This window comes from Arachis hypogaea, chromosome 11 (assembly GCF_003086295.3).
Source record: "Arachis hypogaea cultivar Tifrunner chromosome 11, arahy.Tifrunner.gnm2.J5K5, whole genome shotgun sequence".
In the NCBI taxonomy this organism is placed as follows: Eukaryota; Viridiplantae; Streptophyta; class Magnoliopsida; order Fabales; family Fabaceae; genus Arachis; species Arachis hypogaea.
In genome coordinates this window covers 138,772,715-138,779,338 of record NC_092046.1, presented here as the reverse complement: position 1 = coordinate 138,779,338, position 6,624 = coordinate 138,772,715, and the positions used below count along the sequence as shown (strand labels likewise).

Sequence of the window (6,624 nt, the reverse complement as noted above, 5' to 3'; positions counted from 1 at the left end):
ACCAGAAAAATGTTAGTCACCAAATTAGTCGCTAAATTACAATCAATAACCAATTTTAGTGACCAAAGAAATTGGTCACTAATAGTGACCAATTTAATGACCGATAAGATTTTTATAGAAGTAACATAAAGTTAGTCGCTAAAAGCGGTCGCTATTTTTTAACTTAGCGACCGAATTAGCAACTGAAAGTTTGAAATGAGGAAGTAACGATTAGGATTGTTGGTCACAAAATCGGTCGCTATTTTTTAATTTAGCAACCGATTTTGCAACTAATAAAAAATAAGCTGAAAAAGATTAGTCGCTAACTCGGTCGCTAAGTTGGTGATCGCTAAATTGGTTGCTAATAATTAAGATAGTGACCGATTTAGTGACCGCGGTATAATAACGTTATAACTAATCAGTTGCTAAATCGGTCGCTAATTTAAAATATTTACTGAATTACTCTACCCTCACTAACCCTATCTCACCCTCACAATCACCATTATCACCTTCTCAAACAGTTACTGAGCTACACTTCTCCCCCTCAAACAGTCGTCGTCTTTTCCAATCTCGATGCCGTCGCCATTGTCTTGTAGACTCGCAGCCGTCATCGTCGTCTTCTTCAGCTTCAGCGCCGTCGTCGTTGTCTTCTGGACTCAACATCTCACGGTGCTTTCTCTCGCTTCTACAGCGACAAAGATAGGGTTCTCAGCGAAGAGGATCAGGCCAAAGAGAACGTCTATGTCAAGGTATCTATCCCCTTCCCTTTCATTTTCTCCTTCTCCTTCTTCGAAGTCCGATTCCAATGATTTTTTGTGTGTGCAGAAACGAGAGAGAGAGGTCGGAGAAACAGAAGTAGCAAGCTGAGAAGGAAAAGGCAAAGATGGACAAAAAGTGCTTCTAACAAGGTATTTGATTTTTATTCTTGTCATCAGTGTTTTGGGGTTTCAATTTCGCTACTCTAATGTCTAAACATCAACCCTATGTTTTTACGATTGGATAAATTTTTTCTCACTGAATTCGTAATTTAGGGTTTAAATCTATTATTTAAGACATTGGGCTCTGAAAAACGTTTTAGATCTTAGAATTAAATCAAGCATTGTATGGTTTGCATTCCAATTCGTGAATCTTCGGTCGAAAAGTTCAATGACCGTTAGTATATCAGATTCAACACTCCAATCTCTTTATTCTTTTCAAATGTTTTCCTAATTTTCCTCGTTCTTCTTCAGTTTGAAGACTTTGCAAATCATAATGCATTCGATCTGCTTGCAAAATACAGTTTATCTCGTCTTGTTTTCAATGATGATATTCAAGTAGTAAATGTTAATGCAATTGCTTATTCTAAGTTGAGGTTACTAATGACTAATCTTCTTTGATTTATTTTCAGGGTACAGCATTTGTAGTATTAGCAAGATTGCTTGCTTCCTCAAAATTAGTTAAGGGAACCTTAGCTGACCATACCTTCTTACTTTTGGGTGCTGGAGAGGTTAGTGTCTTGGAAAAATTTGTTTCATTATTTCTATCTTTCACAAAGTCATGTTACTATTTCAAAAGGAAAAAAAAAAGATTTAGTATGTATTATTAACAGTGACAAAATCTTTTATACCTTCCCTTGAGGCTCTATTCATTTTACCTTAGAAATATATAATTTTATGAGAATGCATGAATATACAATGTCTATGAAATAAAATGAAATTATATCAATGATCATTTCTTACTTTAATCTTTTTGTTGATGAAGGCTGGAACTGTTATTTAAACATATGGATATATTTCTGAACACTATCTTATTGGATAGACAAAAGCTTCAATGGAAGAAACCTGCAAGAAGATTTGGCTTGTCGACTCTATTCCCTAATCGAAATTCTGATCCATTCTATTAGGGCTTTTTCACCATATCTATTTTAAAATCTTCTCCAACCACAGAAATCTGCTAATTAGATTTTCTCACTAGAAGAACACACGAGCCTGCAAAAATGGCTTACGATAGTTTTTCTAGTTCTTTTTTCTTCTGCAAAACCGAGTTATTATGAAGCTTACATTTGTAATATATCTCTTTGTTAGTTAGCTCTATATTTATCTAGAAGTTAGTTTAGTTAGTGGCAAGAATAGAAGATTGAGATCTCTCTGCACATAGCAGAATCTTAAAGGTTTTTCTCTGTTTTCTATTCTCTCCTCACACATCAGCTCTGTTTTAATTTAGTAATTTATGTATTTGGTATTTAGTGATTTTGTGTCTTGCATCCCATTTTTTAATAACAGAGATTGCTACCTGTAATAGATGAGTTGAAGCATTGTGACTTGAATTTAAACTCCTTGGGAACAAATTGAACAATTAGAGATAAATCCTAGTTGTAATAGTTGTAATATTATTCTACTCTCTTGCTCCTTGGGCCTGTTGCTTCTTTGCTCTGCTCTCTCTTGTTTGTGGTTTTGCTAGGAGAAACCTTGAAGGCATGCTTATAATTTTATGGTTCTAGTGCAACTTTTTATCAGAACTCTTCTGATTTTTAATTCTGTCCTTTTGGAAAGCTTTAATTTCAGAATCTTAGATGTTTCTTTGCTTCGTCAGGGGTCTAGTGCCCTTCTAGAAGTATCAACTATGGTATAATTTTGGTTCCTCTCTATTTTGTTTAGCTGCTAATCTCTTATTATTTAAATGTCACCATTTTGATTCCTACAGTTAGTAAAACTATGTCAAATTATTGAGTCACCAATGGTATTTTTCTTGTACATACTACATGGAAGCCACAACATCACTTTCCTTCTTTGACCTCCTCTTCCTTTTTCCCAGATCTCCAACTCTTTCCTCCTCCTTGATCTTAGCTATACTCTTCAACCAACTTTTTCATTCTACTATTGCCGCCTTCTTTCCTCAGTTGAATCACAAGGTAAGCCTAATGGCACTGCATTCACATTATGGATCAGCAGCAATGTGGGTTAATAAAGGTCGATCCTCCATGCTGCATAATGCCTGCTGAATGTTGGACCATCTTTACTGGTTATCACAACTATTATGAATTCTTCCCTCATCCTATATGACTTGGCATGACTTGTCTATTTTAGGGATCCATTAGCATACGAATTAGTTTTCATTAGTAAGTGTTACTCATTACTTGATTAGTATAAATAGATAAGATAGGGTAGAGGGAAGAGTATCTAGTCATTTGAGTAATTGGGAATGTTGGGAGAGTTGAGAAGTCTCTTGAATATCCTTACTATAATTCTAACTAATCAATAAAACAATGCATTTTGATTCCAGTAATAACAGTCAATCTGTGATATGTTACATTCTTTGTCATAACATATTTCTCATAATGGTTTTACAGGTTCCTATTGTTGTAATACTGAGCATCATCTTGGTTGGAGCTACTTTAGGTGATAGAATTGTTAGAAAATTTTATTTTTCCGAAACAAGATGGTACTAAGCATGCTCGGGTCGCTAAGTTTGTAATATTGAAATGGGGAATGCGCATCATAGGATCCGCCTTCATTTTTCAGGTTTGCATTTATGTAATTATAGTTAGAGAACATGAACTACGCTATGGTCGTTATCCAAAACTCACCCTGTCGTATATGACAAATTTTTCTATGTCAATATATCACCTTGTGTAATTTCTTGTTGATGCATGACAAGATGAACAAATTTTCTCCACAGAAAGTATGTAACATGCTAATGTTTGTTAGTCATTTCACTGGAATTAATAGCCTAATTTTTTTTGTCTAGCATCTCTATGAAACTTAGTCACTTAAAAATATTACCAAGCTGTACCACTTTTTGGGAAAATTTTTTAACCTTTTATTATCTATTTATTGGTTAAACCATTGGCTGTCTATTGACTTTCAATTTATTTTTATATTGTTTTCAAATATTTAATATACTTTTCATTATTTTAATAATATTTTAGAATATTAGTTTTACTATTATGTTAATATATATTGTTATATTGTTTAACCTAATAGGTAAATGTTCATCAAGAGAGTGGCTTGCACTTAATTTTATTTTCTCCTTTTGTCTTTTATTATTTTACCTATTTTTTATTGGAGCAGTTCCTAGTGAAATGGGCTTCACCCAGGCTTCAGCCCAATTGAGGTGCAGCATTGGCAACCTCATAGGCCACTTATGTATTGTATGAAATTAAAAAAGAAAAATTAAGGTCAAAGGTAAATATAATTGAATACATTTAGTCATAGGATTAGTGTTTCTTAGCACACTTTTGATTTAAGTCCAATCACTATATATTAGTATGGAAAGTATGAATTCACTAAATTGTAAAACTCTCGCATTCAATATGCTTATCAATATTATAAAAAACAAGAGAGAATTAACATCAACCACCAATGGAAGCAAACAAGAAGCATGAATGAAATATGAAAAGCCACAAATATATTATTTTAAAAAATAAAGTAGTCTTGGCAAAGTGTCCTGTTAAGAAAAATCAAATAAAAAAGAAGAGCAGCAGAAAAAGAAAAACCTATTAACTCTGAGGCAAGCTATGACACCAGAATTCTCAATCTAGAATATTTTTTTGTCAAGTGAAGATGCTGAAACTGAAAGATGAACCGAGACTGAGGTGCTCTGCATAAAACTCTACCACATACAGAAGATACATGACATAAAGAAGAAGATAAAGAGTGCAATAATTGGCAAAGTATTGCAGTGGCCATGGTAAGATAAAAGATTTGCAAGAAAATTATCTAAGAAGGGTCACATTATAACTTGGACTCAAGAGGTAAAATCTTATTTTCCCTATTGCATTTTTTTTCTTATTGTTTATTAATAATAGTTCTTTGTATACTTATGAATCCATTTGCATTTGAATATTGTCTTATGCTTGGTTAAGTGAGTTTTAGAAAGATGATATAGAAAGATGATATACAGAGAGCGTAGATTGGTATCCATAGAACTGAAAAGTATTTATTCTTCTTCTCCTGGGTTTAACTAGTGAATTTATAAAAGGGGTAGAAGAAATTATTTCCTTTGCTGAGAGATTTTCATGCTAGCTAAAATTTTTCATGTGTGCTGAATTTGTTGTTAATTTACAGCCGAACTATATCAACTTTATTCTGAATATTTCATTCATTCTTGCAGCTGTTGATTCATTAGACAGAATGAGGGAGGAAAGTAAAAAAATATACCAATTTTTGTCGTGGTGCTCTTGAAAGAGGCTCGAGTTAGTTATACCAGAGTGTACAAGTTGAGATAGAGACAATTGCTTGGTCTAAGTAGATATTGAATAGAGCATGATTATGTTGTTCATGAATTATTTTTACCATATTTTAGTCTAGATTGTGGATCATAAATCTGATGTATTTTGAAAAATTTAATATTTTAAATTCTATATTTCTATGTAGACATTGTGAATGCTTTAGTATTTATTTGAAAAATTAATCTATGGTCGATTCTTTTTATATTTTGTGGAAATATAATTGTTTATGAAAATTAAGTTTTAATAGTGGTAAATGTGAAATTAGTAAAAATCTATAATTATAAAATTAGGAACAACGACCGATTTAGTGACTGATTTAGATGTTTAGTTTAGGAATTAGCGACCGATTTTAGATTTTCAAATGAGGCATTGGCGACCGATTTCATGGCGACCGTTTTAGCGACCGAAAAGTTAGTCGCCATTTAGCGACCAACTTACTCAGCGACCGATTTAGCGACAGAAAATTTGGTCACCATTTAGGGACCGATACTCTTTGGTGAAGATTCAAAAATCGGTCGCTAATGGTTAACAACTAAAGTTGGTCGCTATTTTTTAATTAGCGATCAAAGTTTTAGCGATTACCAAAACCAGTCGCTATTCCAATAATTTTTTGTAGTGAATGATTATCATTTTGCTTAGATTGAATTTTTCATTTTTATTATTGTTATGGACTATTATTGCTCACCCTAATATACATCTGACTTTTACACGCTAAACCTTCTAATGTTTCTATATGTTCGATACTTTCTTAATATAAAAATTAAAAGGTATTCCATCGTCAGTTTTTTATTTCTTTGCATTTTTTGTTTATTTATTTTCACAGACAATCTATTTCATTCTTAAAAGAGCAAGGTCTACACAAAATATTATAATGTAAGTCATGAAAAAATTAATTATTTTTTATTTCTTTTTTATTACTGAGATTTATGTTTCAACCCTAATTTTGGATTCAATCTTTTTATATTAGCCATTGTAATTAATTGAATATCTATCATCATGGCTACTCTTTTTCATGTGTTCAATGAAAAAAAGATTTAGAAGAGAGAGATTTGTTTATTAATACTTTTAAAAGTTATATGATCCATTATAATAAGTTAATTACACTAATTCTATTAAAGTTAAAATATTAATTCTAGTTAAATTTAAACAATTTAAGTTATTAATATAATTAATAATTAGATTAAAATATTAACTAATTAATTTTCGTATTAGTTTTTTTATTATTATTTTTTATCCACTTGGTCACGTATAATATTATGAAGCAATAATATATTATATCATATAAGCAAATGTTATTCAAAATGGTCTCAAGCTTATGTCACGAAAAATAAAGGACACGAGCATAGCTAGGAGACAGGAGACTGTTAATCATTCTCCAACTTGTTACCTTGGAGACCAAATAATTGTAAAGACTAGAGTAGTAGTATTTGTATGCT

At 31.8% G+C, this 6,624-nt stretch overlaps 1 long non-coding RNA gene across 5 annotated transcripts; it reads left to right on the top strand.

Annotated features, from left to right (window-relative positions):
* The first annotated feature begins 411 nt into the window (after positions 1-411).
* LOC112722939 (uncharacterized) lies at positions 412-5,390 on the top strand. 5 transcript variants are annotated; one of them, XR_011867931.1, is made up of 7 exons: positions 412-728; positions 805-887; positions 1,367-1,465; positions 1,720-2,128; positions 3,308-3,479; positions 4,521-4,711; positions 5,071-5,390. It is a non-coding gene; the product is annotated as an uncharacterized lncRNA (long non-coding RNA). The 5 variants fall into 5 exon arrangements; XR_011867930.1 differs by having other exon boundaries at positions 1,720-2,869; XR_011867928.1 differs by lacking the exon at positions 1,720-2,128 and adding an exon at positions 4,029-4,142 and having other exon boundaries at positions 452-728.
* Positions 5,391-6,624: the final 1,234 nt, after the last annotated feature.